At 34.1% G+C, this 19,794-nt stretch overlaps 1 protein-coding gene across 2 annotated transcripts in view; it reads right to left on the reverse strand.

Annotated features, from left to right (window-relative positions):
* The window catches only part of RNGTT (RNA guanylyltransferase and 5'-phosphatase), a 354,408-nt gene that overhangs the window by 68,638 nt on the left and 265,976 nt on the right, over nt 1–19,794 (reverse strand). The window lies entirely within an intron of this gene.

Raw genomic sequence — 19,794 nt, forward strand, 5'->3', positions numbered from 1 at the left:
ATAACACAAGTTTGAACAGCATGAGTCCACTTATACAGGGATCGTTTTTCAATAAAAGTTACACTGAGTGTGCCTGCCTCTCCTGCCTCCCCTTCCACCTCTTCCACCTCTTCTGCCTCTGCCACCACGGAGACAGCAAGACTAACCCCTCTTCCTCCTCCTTCTCAGCCTAGTCAACGTGAAGATAACAAGGATGAAGACCTGTATGATGATGCACCACCACTATGCACTGTACAGGAGATAATATAAACCTAAATATATCAGTACCAAAATCTAACAGGAAAACCTGACAAATACCTATAACCTTAACAAAAGGTACCCTCCAATAAGGGGTATAACAGAGAAACTCACCATTAGAAAGTAGTGGAATAAAGGTATTTGCTATGAAGGGATCTGGAAAAGTTTGAATAGATGGGATTTGGGATTAGCCTCACTCAAAGAGTGGGTACACAAAGGAAGAAACTTACACAATGTCCTGAGAAAAAGATTTGAGATAAAGAGGGCACAAGTATGGACAGAGTAAGAAATAATTTAGTTGGAGATGAGAACTCAAAAGAAGTTTCAAATTAGCCATGAAGAATTTCAAATGGCATATATTTTATTTTGCACGCAATATGGAGTCATATTAAAAGATGTACTTATTTCTTATAAAACAATAAACATGAAAATAAAAATCAAACCAAATAGAGGTCTAATATAAAAAAATGGTAATGGTTATGGTCTCTGCATTATCTCTTCCTTCTTATTCCCACAGTTCTAATATGCCCATCTCTCTTAAATGCAATGAAACATTGAGAATGAAGAAATACTATCATTATAACTGTGCTTGTGGAGTAGGTAAGGAACTGGTAGTGGTACAGGGTATAGGAAGGACATAATTAAATATTCTTGTGTTTAACTGACCTAAATGTAGATATATCTCATCTTTCTTTTATCACAAATCTTTTCATAATGGACATTGTGAATAAATGGATACAACTCCAGTCTGAACACGATTACACATAAAGAAGAAGAAAAAAACTGCCCATATTCCTTGCCCAGAGGAACTATGCAACGTCACTTCTCAGAGTCTCAACATTAAAAGTCAATGGCCTTTTAACATAATAGAATTCTAATGATCTCTAGGATGACTATAAATTCCATTGCATGAATCTGAGAATGGAACACTGTGTGGTATCTAGAGTCAAAACAAAAAACTAAACAACAACTGCAAACTCAAAACAATCAAAAAGTTCTCGGCATGCCATACTGATATAATCATAGAAAATTAGAACACAAGATTATCGTAACCATCTCTTTTAAATTCTGTTAGTGATTTCAAAACCCTACTTCAACAATTCCAGGATATACATTTATTCATAATTTAACTTCTCTGAAATTGAAATGTCTGTGATGCTAGGTGGTATAATAATAATAACCAGGTGATTGTTGTGAGGTAGTTGTGTGATTACCCTTCATTGACATGGTCTACTAAGACCACGAAAGCAGTCTCAAAGCAACTTAGATTCTATGAAATAAGGTAGATATTTAGTCTCCTGGGAATATCCCCTGTCCCCTACGTTCTATAAGAGCCTATAGGCCAGGCGTGGTGGCTCACACCTGTAATCCCGGCACTTTGGGAAGCCTAGGAGGGGGGATCACCTGAGGTCAGGAGTTTGAGACCAGCCTGACCAACGTGGAGAAACCCCGTCTCTACTAAAAATACAAAAATTAGCCAGGCGTGGTGGCGCATGCTTGTAATCCCAGCTACTCAGGAGGCTTAGGCAGAAGAATCGCTTGAACTCAGGAGGCAGAGGTTGCAGTGAGCCGAGATCACGCCATTGCACTCCAGCCTGGGCAACAAGAGCGAAACTCTATCTCAAAAAAAAAAAAAAAAAAAAAAAAAAAAAAAAAAAAAGCCTACAAAGTATTAAAGGGTCACTAAGAGAATATTAATAGCTGCTAAATACAATTCTGAATTAAGCCAACTTAGCAAAAAGTTTTTCTTACATTTGGAATGTAAGTGATGACATCATAATTTGAAACATACTGTTGATGGTTACAAACACGACTAAAGGCATTTGTTTAGTAGATTCAAATAGGAAATGTCCCCTAATCTAAGAAATGGAGAATTTCTTGGCCCATCATTTGACAAATAAGAAATTAACCAACAAAACTTTAAATCGCTCCCAAATCATTGCTGGTATCATAAATTGAATGTTAGTTATATATAGCAGTAGTTTAATTTATTTCCTATATAACAAATGTTCACAGAAAGCTTGATAAAACCTCCTTTAGCAGCAGGAACAGTCACTGTTCATACAAATAGATGCTAGAAAAGGAAAAGAATAAAAGCTGCCTGATATTTAAAAATCAACATGCCTCTAAATTACTATGCATATGCATTTCAGGAAGTTTGCCAATATACTATTTAGTGTGTCCCTCCCTCCAACTTGCCTAATAACTACCTTTCCCTAAATAAGAAATTTCTTAAATATATCAGTTGGCACATATATATGTATGTATGTATATTTCACTTTTAAAAAACACTGTTCTTTCTTATTCATATACTTCTTTCTTATTCATTATCCCTTACCATATATTATATTACCACCTTTGAGTGGATTTTAACATGTGTCATAATTTAAAGGCCTGCTATGCATAAGATAATACTTTGAGAACACAAATTCTCACTTTTAAAATGGATTTCTTTAAATACTTTTAACTTTCAAAAATTATTTTAACAAATTGTATATGTAATTATAGTCAAGTAATATGTACCACTTCATCATGCACGGTGCTTATATACAATATAGCAATCACACATTTTAAATTCCCAGAGTAAAGCATTAATTCAGCACTAATAAACACATTTATATGTATATTTTAAAATAGAAACCCTGACTCACTTGGTACCAGGTAATTGTTTTGCCCTTAAGTTAGGCGAACATTACCATAACCTTTATACAAATGCTAACAACTGTAAGATATTTGCTTGCAACTAAATATTTCTATACTGTGGCTACCAAAGAGGATGTTTTGGAAAGTAGCAATAAGGAGGTATTCTTGGACAAAAACAATTTATCACAGCTTTAGAAGTTAATAGGCAAGACTAATATCCATTTTGCTTTCAATTTTCCAAACACAAACATTAACCAATATCTATTCTGAAAAGAAAGCCCCAAAATTGTTTCCAGAAAAGTTTCTCATAAAAGAAAGTAAAACTTGTCAGGTAGTAGAATAAACATTTAAAAGAACTTCACTCACCCAATATTGATGATACATCAAACACAGAAAAACTGCTTTAAAAGTAAATTGAGTCTGTAATTATTTCAAATTAAAAATTTAAAAGGAGCAAGGGATTCTTTCTAAAAATAAGCTAAATAACTCAAAATTAACTGTTCTATCTACAAGCCATAACTATAGTGCCCGTTATCAGATATATTTTTAAATTGCAACAAAATACCTTGAAACAACTTATAGCACTTTGAATACTGACTTACATAAAATTCCACTGCTTAGCAAGTTATCCAAAGACCAGACTACATCCAATACATCTACTATTAGAAAACAAACAACCAAACAAATAGAAAGCAAATACACTGAATATAGGATCAGTAGTGCCATCTTCAACTTAAGAAAATGCATATCATTGATAAGGTCTACATTACTCTTTGAATCTTCTAGTGGGATGTAAATTTAAAAAGTGTATTCCATAAAGCAAATTTTTTTTCCTTTTTTTAAAATTTCCAACTTTTATTTTAAGTTCCGGGGTACGTGTGCAGAATGTGCAATTTTGTTACATCAGTACACATGTGCCATGATGGTGTGCTGCAAAGATCATCCCATCACCCAGGTATTAAGCCCAGCATCCACTAGCTACTCTTCCTGATCCTCTCCTTCCTCCCACATAAAGCAAATTTTGAACAAATAAAATAATGCAGATCATAGCCTCAGAACATAACTCGGCTAGAAATCAATAACATATAAGTAACCAGAAAAATCTCCATGTCTGTAAAGACAGAAGTGTACTTATAAATAACCCATAGACCAGAGGTAAAATCATAATTGAAATTATGAAATGTCTTCAACCAAATAGCAAAATAACAATATATCAAAACTTGTAGGTTGCAGTTAAATCCAAGTTATAAAGAAATTTACAATCCAAAATATATATATGAAAAAGAAGAAATGCTTTATAGAAATTGATGAGTTAAGTATCCACCTCAAGAAATTAGAAAAATAACAGTAACTGAAACCCAACAAAAATAGAAGCAAAGAGATAACAATTAGCAGAAATTCATGAAATGGAAAACACACTGGAGAGTATCAAAAACACTAAAAACTATTCCTTCTAAGACAATAATTGAATTGATTCTGAATGAGGCTGACAAAGAAAACACACAAATAATCAGTAGGACAAAGAAAAAAGAAAACAGCCTAAATGTAGTAATAAATAATAAGAGGATATTATAAATACTTTTATCCCAACAAGTTTCAAAAGTCAGAATAGAGACACTCCTAGAAAAATATAATGCACTAAAACTGACACAAGAAAAAAAATAGAAAATCTTAGATGTCTCCCGTAAACAATTTTAAATTACTCCACAAAGCAAGCAAAAGGTCTAGCAAATTCACCAGCAAATTCTACCAAAATTAATTCTAATTACACACAAATTTTTCCAGAAAATAGAAAAGAATATTTCCCAATTCATTTTATAAAGTTAGCATAACTTTGACATGGACACAAAATGCAATGTGGATTCACAGAGAATAAGAAAACAAGCCAAAGACTGGGAAAAAAATATTTTCAAAAGAGATGTGAAAAATAAGTTTCATCCAAAATATACAACAAACTATTAAAACTTAACAGTAAGAAAATAAACAAGTTTGCTTGGCATGGTGGCTCATGCCTGTAATCCCAGCACTCTGGGAGGACAAGGTTGGAGGATCACTTGAGGCCAAGAGTTCCAGACCAGCCTGGGCAACATAGCAAGACTTCGTCTCTACAAAAAGTATAAAAAGTAGCTGGGCACGGTGGCGTGTGTCTGTAGTCCCAGCTACTCAGGAAGCTGATGCAGGAGGATCTCATGAGTCCATGAGTTAAAGGTTACAGTGAGTCATGAATGCACCACTGTACTCCAGCCTGAGTGACAGCAAGAACCCGTCTCTAAAAACAAAAATTTAGAAAAAGAAAAAAATAATAATCTGATTTAAAAATGAGCAAAAGACTGGAACAGACACCTCACAAAAGAAGATATGCAGATAGCAAGTGGTTATATGAAAAGATGCTCAAGTCTCATATGTCATTAGGGAAATACAAACTGAAGTAACAGTAAGATACTACAACACACCTATGAGAATGGCCAAAATCCAGAACACTGACACCACCAATGCCGGCAAGGATGTGGAGCAACAGGAACTCGCGAGCATTGCTGGTGGGAATGCAAAATAGCATACCCCCTTTGGAAGACAGTTTAGTGGTTTCTTACAAAACTGAATATACCCTTACCACATGACCCAATAATCATATTCCTTGGTATTTACTCAAATAAATAGAAAATGTATGTCCATACAAAAAACCTGCACATGGGTGTTTATAGAGGCTTTATTCATTATTGCCAAAACTTGGAAGCAACCAAGATGTCCTTGAATAGGTGAAAATAAATGATGGTACACACAGGCAATGCAATATTATTCAATGCCAAAAATAAATGAGCTATCAAGCCATGAAAAGACACAGAGGAAAGTAACAGTATAAGAAGTCAATCTTAAAAGCCTAAATATTGTATGATCCAACTATATGATATTCTGAGAAAGGCAAAAGGATTTTTTTAAGGCAGTGAAACCATTCTGTATGATACTATAATGCTAGATATATGTCATTATACATTTGTCAAAACACCACCAAGAGTAAACCTTAATGCAAACTACAGACTTTAGTGATAATTACATGTCAACATAGGTTCATCAACTCTAATAAATGTAGCACTCTGATGCAGAGTACTGATAGTGGGGGAGGGCCATGCATGTGTGGGGCAGGTAGCATATGAGAACTGTCTGTACCTTCTGCTCAATTTTTGCTATGAACCTAAAACTGCTCTAAAAGATAAAGTCTATTTAAAGAAAGAAATGACCTATGAAGCTACAGAAAGACACGGAAGAAATCTAAATGAATATCACTAAGTGAATGAAGCCTATCTAAAAAGACTACATACTATATGATTCTAGCTATATGACATTCGGAAGAGGCAAAACTATAGTGGCAAGATCAGTGATTTCCAGGAGATCAGGGGGAGGAAAAAAGGAACAAATGGATGTTGCATAGGAAATTTTCAGAGCAGAAAACTAGTCTGTATAATACTGTAATGGTTGATATCATCTGTACATCATGAATCTGTCTAAATCCATAGCACTATAAAACACAGCTAAACCCAATGGAAACTATGGACTTTAGTTAATAATATAACCAATTTGTTCATCAATTGTAACAAATGTACCACACTAGTGCAACATGATAAGGGAAACTGTATGCCGAAAGAGAAAGGGTATCTAGGAAATCTCTGCACTTTGTTTAATTTTCCATAAATGTGGAAAAAGACCTATGAAAATGTCATTAATTTTTTTAAAAAATGCGATGTTGAAGTATAAGAAAGGAAACATACAATATAGGCCAACTTCAGAGAGGAGAGGGGAGAAGGGGGGAGGATGAGGAGGGAAAAGGAGGAAAGAGGGAAGGGAAGGGGAAGGGGAAGAAAAAAGAAGCAAAGAAAACCATCAAATTGGGTTTATTCTAAAAATCATTTAATATTAAATAACTCACCATTGTAATTACCTGAGAAACAGGATGGGGGGAAAGACTGTATTGTTATAATGGCAGAAAAGGTATTTGAAAAAACTAAACACCCTTGTATAAGTACTCTCAGCAAATAAGGAAGAGAAGCTAACTTTTTCAATTTTATCTAAATGATCTAAGTAAATAAATAAATCAAATCCTAGAGGAAACACACTTAATGGGGAAATTTTAAAATTTTAGATGGAGAAGAATGCAAAAACACCTTCTATCACCATTTTTGTTTAACAATGTACTAGAGGTCCTAGCCAGTGTATTAAGGCAAGGAAAAACATGATCTAAGGTTTAGAGGGAAAAAAGCTCACATTATTCATAAACATAATATATATACATATGTATTCCCCCCAAAATGCAGAAAAATTATTAGGATTATTCAATGAATTTATAATAAGATTCCTCAATACTAGATCAATTAGAGAAAAATAGCAGTTGTATTACCAGCAACATGCAGTTAAAAAATGAAACTATGGATGATCCAATTCAAAATGAAATGATAAAAAATATTTTTAATCTAGGAATAAAACTAATAAAAGAAGTGAAAGACCTTAATTAATAAAAGTATCAAACATTATTGCAAGAAATTTAAGAAAACCTAAGTAAATGAAAGAATACAACATGTTCATAGGTAGGAAATTACAACACTGTTACCACATAAAATGTTCACAACCTGATTTATATATTAAATGCAATCTAAAAACTCCTGACAGAATTTGTATGAGAAACTTTATAAGCTCATTCGAAAATATATGAGGAAAAGCAAAACAACAAAAATATTAAAAATTATCCTAAAGAAGAACAAAGTAGGAGGACTTGCTTACTAGATATCAAGACTTCTTCTCATGAAGCTTTAGCAATAATGAAAATGTGATTGACGTAAGGACAAACAAGTACGTCAGTAGAATAGAACAGAGAACCTAGAAACAGACCTACGCATAGGCACTGAATTTATAACAAAGGTGGCACTGCAGAGCAGAAGTGAAAGGATAATCTTTCTAATAAACAGTGCAGGGATAACTGGCTATCCACACAGATGAAAATAATGCCATACAGGAAAATACTGGTATATCTGTCTACATTAAAATTAATAATTTATGTTTATCAAGAGATAGACTAAGATCCAAACTTTGCACAAGTCACAAGAATAAACTCCAAATGGATTGGGAATCTAAGTACAAAAAAAGGAGAAACCTTACAAGTATTAAAAGAAAACCTGAGTAAATTCCTCTTCAATCTTGATATAACAAGGAAATAAGAGAAAATGAGTAAACAAGTAAAATAAGAGTAAATCATACTATGTAAATTTTTTTTTAAATGGCATGGCAAAAAAACACCATAAACAAAGTCAAAAGATAACTGACAAACTGGGAGAAAATATTTGTAACATATACCACAGAAAAGGGACTACTAACTTTAATATATAAAGAACTCTTAAACATTGAGAAGAAATGGGAAAAACACATTAAAAAGATAATTCAAAAATATAAAACATGGACATTAAGCATATGTAAAAATATTCAAACTCACTTGTAACTAGAAAAATGCAAATTAAAACAACACTGAGATACAATTCCCACTTACCACATTGGCAAAATTAAAAGGTATGGACAACACATTCTGCCGGCCAGGCTGTGGAAAACAGACACTCTCATATACTACTATTGGAAATGCAAACTAGTATAACCCGTCTGGAGGGAAATTTGGCAAAACTACACATGCACTTAGCTTTTGACCCAGTCATCTTCCTTCTGACAATGTCCTTGAAGATGTACCTCCAAAAACTAAAAAATACATATGCACAAGGCTATTTACTGCAGCACTGTTTGCAGTTGCAAAATGTTAAGGACAACCCAAACGCTCAGACATGGCAGAGCGGTTAAATAAGCTATGGTTAAATCCACACAGTGGAATAATATGCAGCGGTAAAAAATGAGGACAATCTCTACTTACCAATAGGAAATGATTTCCAGGATATATTTACTGTGTTAAGTGAAAAAAAGAAGGCGCAAGAGAGGATATATAGTATGCTATCCTTTGGTAAAGAAAAAGTACAAAACATTCATGTGTCTGTTTCTTTGTACAAAGGAATTATAGGAAGGCTAAAACAGAAACTAAAGAGACTGGTTTCCCATGAGGGATAGGTGAAAACAGGTAGAAATCATGGGGGAATAAAAATAGGGCAGCAGGATGAGTGAAGAGTGACATATCTATGAGAGTATCTTTTTATACAGTTAGGACTTAGAACCATTACAATGTTTCATATACCAAATGATCAATTAAAATCAATCAGTATGTTGAGAGAACCTAAAAAGGAATGAAAATAATTATATTTACAAATGAATAATACACATGAAGGGGGATGGGGACAAAAAGGAGCTAATTTAAGTAACTTCAGAAAATAGTATTTTGACTATATTCTCTAAGGCTACCAACAAAAAGAACTGTAGACAAACACTGTACTTAAGTCAATAAACTTGTTTCTCATATGGGTACTGGTTAGTAATTATGAAAATATATACTAGGATTTAACAAACAAATATATCATGGATAAAGAGATGCAGGTTTCTCACTGTACAAAGAGTTACAAATAAGAAAAGGAGAAAGGACAGAATTAACATTTTGATGTTGGATAAGGACTATCAGTAAGGCCTCATGCCTTTTAATATACTGACAGATGGAAGAAGAAATAAATACAAATATACACGTAGGTGCTTGTTAGTATATGATACATTCCTAGCTCTGTCAACAGAGAGGGCTTAGAATGACAACCAGAAGCAATGACCACACCTAGGATTAGATTTTTATTTCTAACTATCATTCACCAATAAAAGAAACCAGGGCTCCTTAGAGAAACAGCTAATTCCTGGGCCGAGGAAAGAAAATAGAAGATTCTGTAACATCTTATGGTACTAGAAAGTAAGGAAGTACTGAAAAATGATGGAAAGCGTGTCAAAAAGACACAGAAGCCAACTTGAAAGAGTTCCCAATGGTCAAAATCAAAACACTAAAATAAAATTATAGTATTGGATTATAACCCATAAAATAAAATACAGCTCTGACCCTTGAATAACATGGGTTTGAACCACGTAGGTCCACTTATACGCAGATTTCTTCCACCTCTGTCCTCACTGAGACAGCAAGAACAACCCCTCCTCTTCCTCAGCCTTCACAATGATGAAAAGGATGAAGACTTTTAGGATGATCCACTCAAGTCTAATGAATAGCATATTTATTTTCCCTTCCTTGTTGTTTTCTTAATATTTTCTTTTCTCTAGCTTTATTATAAGAATATAGTGTATAACACATGTAACTACAAAATACATGTTAATTGACTGTGTATGTTATTGGTAAGGCTTCCAGTCAACAGTAAGCTATTAGTAGTTAGGTTTGGGGGGGAGTCAAAAATTATATGCAGATTTTCTACTGCAAGGGAGTCAGTGCCCTTGCATTGTTCATGGGTCAACTTTATTCTTAAGTCCATACCAATAGGCCAGGTGTGGTGGCTCACACCTATAATCCCAGCACTTTGGGAGGCCAAGGCAGGAGGACTGCTTGAGGCCAGGAGTTCAAGACCAGCCTAATCAACATAGTGAGAACTTGTCTCTATAAAAAATAAACAAGTACATTTTTTAAAAAGTCTATACCAGGCCAGGCGTGGTGGCTCACACCTATAATCCCAGCACTTTGGGAGGTGGGCAGATCACCTAAGGTCAGCAGTTCGAGACCAGCCTGACCAATGTGGCAAAACCCCGTCTCTACTAAAAATACAAAAATTAGCCAGGCATGGTGGCAGGTGCCTGTAATCCCAGTTACTCAGGAAGTTGAAGCAGGAGAATCACTTGAACCCAGGAGGCGGAGGTTGCAGTGAGCCGAGATTGCGCCATTGCACTCCAGCCTGGGGCAACAGAGTGAGACTCTGTCTCAAAAAAAAAAAAGTCTATACCAATATAAATAAATTTATGAGAAGAGACAGTTCTTGTTTACAGTAAAATTTATCTTAATACATGAAAAAAGAATGAGAAAAATTTAAATTCACCAATATTTAAAATATTTACCAAACTGAAATTTAAAACCACCACAGTAATAATTGTTGCAAGCAAAAAACATCAAAAGGTATTAAAATTAGAAAATGAAAGTTTAGTGAGAAACATTATATTGCATAGTCTCAAAGTTTCTCCCCAGAAAAACATGTAACAATTACAAAAAAATAAAAAATAGCAACTTTAGAGAAACACTGCAAATAACCTTAACCAAGTAATTATGGTTAACTATCACCAGTATTAAAGCTTATCAACACACCCCCTTCACTACCAACATATAATGCACTGAGAAAAGCATTATTTTCATAAGTTCTTGCCCAAAAATGCAAAAGACCCAACTAAGTGACAGTCTACAAAATAACTGACCAGTATTCTTTTAAAAGTATCAAGGTCATGAAAAACAAGAAGAAAGTATTATCACAGATTGGATGAAAGAGCCATGACAACTAAATGTAATATAGGATCTTAGACTGGATCCTAGATGAGAAAAAGTATATTATTGGGGAAACTGGCAAAATTAGAACAATAAATGTACGTAAGTTGATAGCATTGTACCGATGTTTATTTTCAGATTTTAATAAATGTCCTATGGTTATGTAAGATATTAAAAATGGGGGAAACCACGTGAAAGATATACAGGAATACTCTATGAAATATTTTTGCATCTTTTCTGTAAGTCTAGAATTATTTTAAAATTAAAAAAAAAATTGGTCGAGGGCAGTGGCTCACACCTATAATCCTAGCGCTTGAGGAGACCAAGGTGGGAGGATCACTTGAAGCCAGGAGCTCAAGACTGGCCTGGGCAATGTAGCAAGACCTTATGTCTACAATGATTTTTTTTTTTAAGTTAGTCAGGTATGGTGGCACGTACCTGTAGTCTCAGCTACCTGAGGCTGAGGTGAGAGGATTGCTTGATCCCAGGAATTTGAGACTGCAATAAGCTATGATCACACTACTGCAGTCCAGCCTGGGTGACAGAGTGAGACACCCCATCTCAAAAATAAATAAATAACATTTTAAAAAGTTAAAATGAGATCATTTAGAGACTGAAAGAAGCCACTGAGTAGATGAAATTTATAACACACATTATCTCCTAGGTTGAACATATGACTACTCTAGGATCTGGCAATTCCAATTTTGTGTGAATACATGTGTCCTAAAGTACATGTGCATTATGTTTGACTATTACTGGTAAGCACCTCAAACTGCTATCCATCAAGTGCCTATATATAATATTATACACCAATGAAAAGGAATGAATTCCATACAACATCATGATTGAATTTCAAAATCCTAATACTGAACAAAAGAAGCTACACGTCAAAGAGCAAAGTGTGGTTTGGATTTGTGTCCCCGCCCAAATCTCATGTCAAATTGTAATCCCCAATGTTGGAGGAGGGGCCTGGTGGGAGGTGACCAGCTCATGGGAATGGATTTCCCCCTTGCTGTTCTCATAATAGTGAATGAGTTCTCACGAGACATGGTTGTTTAAAAGTGTGTAGCACCTCCCCCTTTGCTCTCTCTTCCTCCTGCTCTGGCCATGTAAGATGTGCCTCCTTCCTGTTTGCCTTCCACCATGATTGTAAGTTTTCTGAGGCCTCCTTAGGCATGCTTCCTGTACAGTCTGCACAACTGTGAGTCAATTACACCTCTTTTCTTTATAAATTACCCAGTCTTAGGTAGTTCTTTATAGCAATGCAAGAACGAACCAATACAGTTAAGTGCAAGAACAAACTAATACAGTTATATTTATGTAAGGATCAAAACCACGCAACAGCAAACACTAATTTTACAGATGACTACCTAAGTAGTAAAAGTGTAAAGAAGAGCAAAGAAGTAAAAACCACAGAGGTTGGGATACTGGCTATCTTTGGGTGGGAGAAAGCTGTGATTGAAAAAAGGCATGTTAGGGCCTCTAGGATGCTGGCAATATTATTTTTCTTGCCCTAAGTAGTTATTAAATGGGTGTTAGTTACATAAAATTTCATTAAGCTGTATATTTATGTTTTATGAACTTCCTACATGGGTACTGTATTTCATAATATAAAAGGTTGTAATACATAATACAAAAAGCACAAAGAAAAAACCAACATAAGCAATCAGTAAGAGAGACAGATTGACTCCTAAACAAGGGGTATAATATTAATTGATATATTAACATATTTTAATAGTGATAGATGAATATTTTAAGAGATGAGCTTCCAGGAAACCCTGAAGTCATTCATCCCCTTCTTAGTAAAGAACTGCATAAACATAATATAGAAACAAAAATCTCACATAATCTTGGCATAATGATTTTAAATACAAATGCATTAAACTTTTAAAAAGAAACATAACTACATTAAAATGTACAGACTCAGTCAAGATAGAGTTACAAGACCACAAACACAACAAAATGATGGTTTTCAGAAACTGAACAACAGGTAGAGCAAGCCAGTGATAACTGAAAGAGAGGAGGCAAATGAAGTGCAGCCCATGACTACTCTGGCTTACTACCTGGAGCTTTCAGACCACAGTGCAAGAAGGAAGAATGCAAGCCTATACACCCTAAAATATTTGCTCTCTGGTTATTTGCCAGCCCCTGCCCTAAATAAATGAAATTGTATGTCCACAAAGAGGCTGTACCGAAGTTTCAAAGCAATTTATTCATAATAGCCAAAAATTAGAAATATCTCAAATGTCCATCAACTAGTAAATGGATAAGTAAATGGTGATATAGTCATACAACAAAATAATACTCAGCAAAAAAAAAAGGGCTATTGATAAATGTGACAACATGGATGAATGTAATATTGAAAGAAGCCAGACACACTACCTCAATAAAACACATATTGTATGTTTCCACTGATATAAATTTATAGAAAATGAATACTAAACAGCAGATGATTGCCAGAGAAGGGAGTGAGGATGTGAAAAAAGGGAAGAAGGAAAAGAGGGAAGGATTAGAAAAAGAAGGAAAATTTTGGGGGTGATGGACATGTTTATCATCTTATCCTGGGAACAGTGATTTCATATGTAAAAACTGATTAACTTGCAAACTTTAAATATGTGCAGTTTATTATAAATCAATTATTCCTCAAACCTGTAAACAATACAGACTTCATCTCTCAAATTTTGTTTAAAATATATATATATAAAAGAAAATCTACAGCTGTTCACAGACCATACAGCGAAATAAGTCTGCAAATAATTCTAAATAAAAAGGGCAATCAAAAAATTACCTTGAGACAAACAAAAAGCAACACACCAAAACTGATGAGATGCAGCAAAAGCAGTTCTAAGAGGGAAATTTATACAAATAAACACAATAAACACCTAGAGCAGAAAAGATCTCAAACAACCTAATATTACATCTTAAGGAAACAGAAAAAGAAAAAGCCCAAAGTTAGCAGAAAGAAGGAAACAATAAAGATCAAAGCAGAAATTTAAAAATTAGTGACTAGAAAATAGAAGAATAAATCAATGAAACTAAGAATTGATTTTTTGAAAAGATAAACAAAATTGGCAAACCCTTACCTAGACTGAGAAAAAAAGATTCAAATAAATGAAATCAGAAATGAAAGAAGAGATATTACAACGGATACCTTAGAAATACAAAGGATCATAAGAGATTATTATGAACAACGATATGCCAATAAATTAGATAATAGAAGAAACGGGTAAATTCCTGGACATACATAACCTATCAGAACTGAATCATAACGAAATAGAAAATTAGAGCAAACCAATTACAAGTAAGGAGATTGAATCTGTAATAAAAAGTCTCTCATCAAAGAAAATCCCAGAACCTGATGGCTTCAGGCTGATTTTTACCAAACATTTAAAGAACTAATAATACTACCAAACTCTTCCCAAAAATCCAAGAGGAGAAAATACTTCCAAATTCTTTTAACAAAGCCAGCATTACCCTGATACCAATGCCAGACAGAACATTACAAGAAAACTATGGACCAATATCCTTGATGAACGTAAATGCAAAGCTCCTCAATGAAATACTAGCAAATCAAATTCAATAGCACATTAAAAGGATCATACACCACAATCAGTAGGATTTATCCCCGGAATGAAAGGACAGTTAAACATACACAAGTCTATAAATGTGATAAGCCACATTAACAAAATGAGGAACAAAACTCAAGTGATCATCTCATTAGCTATGGCAAAAGAATCTGACAAAATTCAACATCCTTTCATGATAGAAAAAATTCTCAAATAGGTACAAATAAAATGTACCTCAACATACTAAAGACCACATATGACAGGCCAACAGATAACATTATATTCAACAATAAAAAGTTGAAACCTTCTCTTCTAAGATCAGGAACAAAGCAAAGACCACTACTCTCACCACTTCTCTTCAACATAGTACTGGAAGTCCTTGCTGGAGCAAGTAGGCAAGAGAAAGAAAGAAAAGGCATCCAAATAGGAAAGGAAGTAGTGAAATTGTCGATACTTGCTGATCTTATATGGAGAGAGCTATAAAGATTCTACCAAACAAAAACAAAAACAAAAACCTATTAGAACTAATAAACAAATACAGTCAAGTTGTAGAATATAAAATCAACACACAAAAATCAGTAGCATTTCTATATCCTAACAACAAACTATCCAAAAATGAAATCAACAATCCCATTTATAATAGTTAAAAAATGAATAAAATGCTTAGAAATAAATTTAGAAAGTGAAGGGCCTACACACGAAAAATTATAAAACACTGATGAAAGAAATAGAAGACACAAGTAAATGGAAAGATACTCCTTGTTCATGGATTAGAAGAATTAATATTGTTAAAAAGTCCATACTACCCAGTGATTACAGATTCAATACAATCCCTATTGAAATTACAATGACATTTTTCACAAAAATAGAAAAAAAAATTCTAAAATTCCTATGGGACTACAAAAAACCCTGAATAGCCAAGGCAATTTTGAGCAAAAAGAATAAAGTGGGAGGTATCACACTACTACTAATTTCAAACTGTATTACAAAGCTATAGTAATTAAAACAGCATGGTACTGCCATAAAAATAGATACGCTGACCAATGGAAGAGAATAGACAGCTCAGAAATGAATCCACATATTTATGGTCAATTGATTTTTGACAGAGGTTCTCTCCCTCTCTCTCCTCCCTTCCACCTTCCACCACAGCATGGCCCAGCACAAAGGCCCTAATCACATACTAGCCCCTTGATTAACACACCAGCTCCCTGCATTGGACTTCTCAGCCTCTGGAACTCTGAGAAATATATTTGTGTTCATTATAAATTGCCCAGTCTGTGGTATTTTGTTATAGCAGCACAAACAAACTAAGACAAAGACTTAAATGTAAGACCTGAAACTGTAAAACTACTGGAAAAAAAATAGATCAAAAACTACATAACATTGGTCTGGGCAATGATTTTTTGAATTTGACCCTAAAAGTTCAGGCAACAAAAGCAAAAATAGACAAATGGATTTACATCAAACTAAAAACCTTCTGCACAGCAAAAAAACAACAAAGTGAAGAGACAACCTACAGATTTGGAGAAAATATCTGTAAGCGAGACATTTGATAAGGGATTAATACCCAAAATATATAAGGAACTCAAAAAAACTCAAAAGCAAGAAAACAATCTGATTGAAAAATGGGCAAAAACCTGAATAGACATTTCTCAAAAGACAACATACAAATGGCCAACAGCTATATGAAAAATTGTTCAATATCACTAAGCATTAGGGAAATGTAAATTAGAATCACAATGAGATACCACCTCATACCTACCACCACATTTTCAAAACGACAAAAGATAACCAGTTTTTGCAAGGAAAAAAGAAACCTTTTGTATACTATTGGTGGGAATGTAAGTTAGTACATCCATATGGAAAACTATATAGAGGTTCCTCCAAAAACTAAAAGTAGAATTATGATATGATCCAGCAATCCCACTTCTGGGTATATATCTAAAGGATCTGAAATCAGTATGTCAAAGAGATATCTGCACTCTTGTGTTTACTGCAGCACTATTCACAATAGCCAAGTTATGGAATCAACCTAAATGTTCATTGACAGATGAATGGATAAAGAAAATGTGGTATACATAAACAAATGGAATACTATTTAGCCTTTAAAGAAAGATATTCTGTCATTTGTGACAACATGGAAGAATCTTGAGGATGTTATGCTAAGTGAAATAACGCAGGCACAGAAAGACAAATACTGCATGATGTTCTCACTTACATGTGAAATTGAAAAGAATCTAACTTACAAACAAGAGTGGAATGGTTGGTGGTGACCAAAGGTTAGGGGATGGGGGAAACAGGGAGATGTTGATCAAAGTGTACAGTTTCAATTAGACAGGAAGAAAAAGGTTTTTGGGATATACTGCACAGCATAATGACTACAGTTAATATGTGTAGTCTACACTTCAAAATTGCTAAGACAGCAAATTTCAAACGTGCTCACCACAAAAAAGTGTAATTATGTGAAGTGAAGAATGTCAATTAGCTTGGTTTAATAATTCTACTTTGTATACATATAACATCACTTTGTACCTCATAAATATTGTAATCGTAATGACAATTTGTCAATTTACAATAAAAAAAATCTCTAAATTGATCCTTCCTGATCATTCTAAATGGATAGTTGATTTATTATTTGAATACTTAAGTAAATAGTTGAAAAGTGAATTTTAACAGGGAAATCATTAAATACAAAATAGTTCCCTATCTAACTTGTTATGTAATGATCCTACAAACTATTCTATGGCTTACTTTTACCTACAAAAGATGAGAGGGGAGAATGATTTATGTGGGAATTAGTCTCAAATCTGAAATCATCTGAATCATCATATTCATAAATTCTCATCTCCTTGACATTGACTGCAGGATGAACAGAAATCCTGAAGTACACACACACACACACACACACACACACACACACAAAATGTGTAAAGTGCATTTGTTAAAAGGTTAAATGGAATAAATCTTTTATTTCCTGTGTTGGGAAATTCTGAATCTTACTTTGTTTTTCCCTCTATTTTTGTGTAGAGAGTTTCTTTTTTATACTTCAGACAAGTAAGAAAATTGACTATGGAGTTTTCCTCTTCCCCTGGGAAAATGTAAGAACATTATGTTAAGAAGCCGTTTCTGCAGAAAAAGAAGTACAAAAGATGCTCTGGAGACTAGAAACAGAGAAATTTAAGCTGAGTGGATATAATTCACAAATCAATTTTTTTCGGTCTAAATTATAGTACTATGTCACATGTTACCAGCTGTTCCAATAATAGCTATGATCAATCAAAAAGAAAAATGTTGTTGTTTTTGAAATTACAGATCCCAGAAAGACTGATTGTTATATTCCACATTAAAAAGAATTATGGCAATTCTAAATTTCAAGGATGAGTTCAGCTTCATAGAACTCTCTACAAAATGCTGACAGAAACATGAACTATAACCAAAATACAAAGAATGACCTCAGTGTCTCACTTACAGAATATAAGTTAAATTGGTCTTTACTATAGTGACTATTAATTTTAACTTGAATAATTCGTTAGTAAATATTAGATATGCATCCCTTTTATTAAAATATGAATTTTGCCCCTGTAATCCCAGCACTTTGGGAGGCCGCGGTGGGTGGATCACGAGGTCAGGAGATCGAGACCATCCTGGCTAACACGGTGAAACCCTGTCGCTACTAAAAATAAAAAAATTAGCCAGGCGTGGTGGTGGGCACCTATAGTCCCAGCTGCTCAGGAGGCTGAGGCAGGAGAATGGCATGAACCTGGGAGGCGGAGCTTGTAGTGAGCAGAGATTATGCCACTGCACTCCAGCATGGGCGACAAAGCAAGATTGTCTCAAAAAAAATAAAATAAAAATAAATATGAATTCTGGGCTGGGTGCTGTGGCTCACACCTGTAATCCCAGCACTTTGGAGGCCGAAGTCGGCAGATTGAGCTCAGGAGTTTGACATCAGCCTGGGCACCATGATGAGACACTGTCTCTACTAAAAATACAAAAAACAAAACAAAACAAGCCAGGTGTGGTGGTGCATGCCTGTGGTCTCAGCTACTCAGGAGGCTGAGGTGGAAGGATAACTTGAGCCCAGAGGGCAGAGGTTGCAGTAAGCCGAGACTGCACCACTGCACTCCAGCCTGGGTGACAGAGTGAGACCCTGTCTTGGAAAAATATATATATACACATATATATATATATATACACACACACACACATACATATATATACACATACATATATATGAAATATATATGAATTTTGGTAGGTATTGAATTATTTTATCATTATTAGAAATGAAAAATTGCTAGCTATCTTGATTTTTAAGTAATTAATTCCTTATCATTTTCATGACTGTATAAATATGAATCAGCCTACTGAGTTAGTTTAACAGACAGTACTTACCTTAACTGAGTCATTATATTCTTGTGTTCAAACAGAGTAACTACTGGCTAGCTATCATTTGTAAAAGGCCTTGAACGAACTTTTTACTTAGCTGAGTATCTCATGTAAAATAATTTCAGCTATTACAATTTATTTTATCTTTTCTTTTGATATCAGCTCTAAACACATTTATACTAATAATATATACTAAAACTATTTTAATAACTTCAAATTTAAAAGCAATTAACTAGAAGGCTATATTGTCAGTCTTAAGTTTTTTGTTTATAAATAACTACACTTATCCTAGATATATGCATTGTTCAACTAAAAGTTAAAAGTTAACATAAAGTATGAGGGAGTTCAACCTCCGTAGCATGACTAAGTTCTATTCTAAGCATTCAAGGCATTCTAGAATCTCATGTGCTGAGCTGATAACAGGAGAAAGCATGAGATGTCCATTAATAAAGTAACTCTCAGTGCACAGTGCTGGCAATGTTATGTAGTACGCATAACTCTAAAATGTCTTAAAATCATGAGTATAAACAATTACAT

Source organism: Pan paniscus, chromosome 5 (assembly GCF_029289425.2).
Source record: "Pan paniscus chromosome 5, NHGRI_mPanPan1-v2.0_pri, whole genome shotgun sequence".
In the NCBI taxonomy this organism is placed as follows: Eukaryota; Metazoa; Chordata; class Mammalia; order Primates; family Hominidae; genus Pan; species Pan paniscus.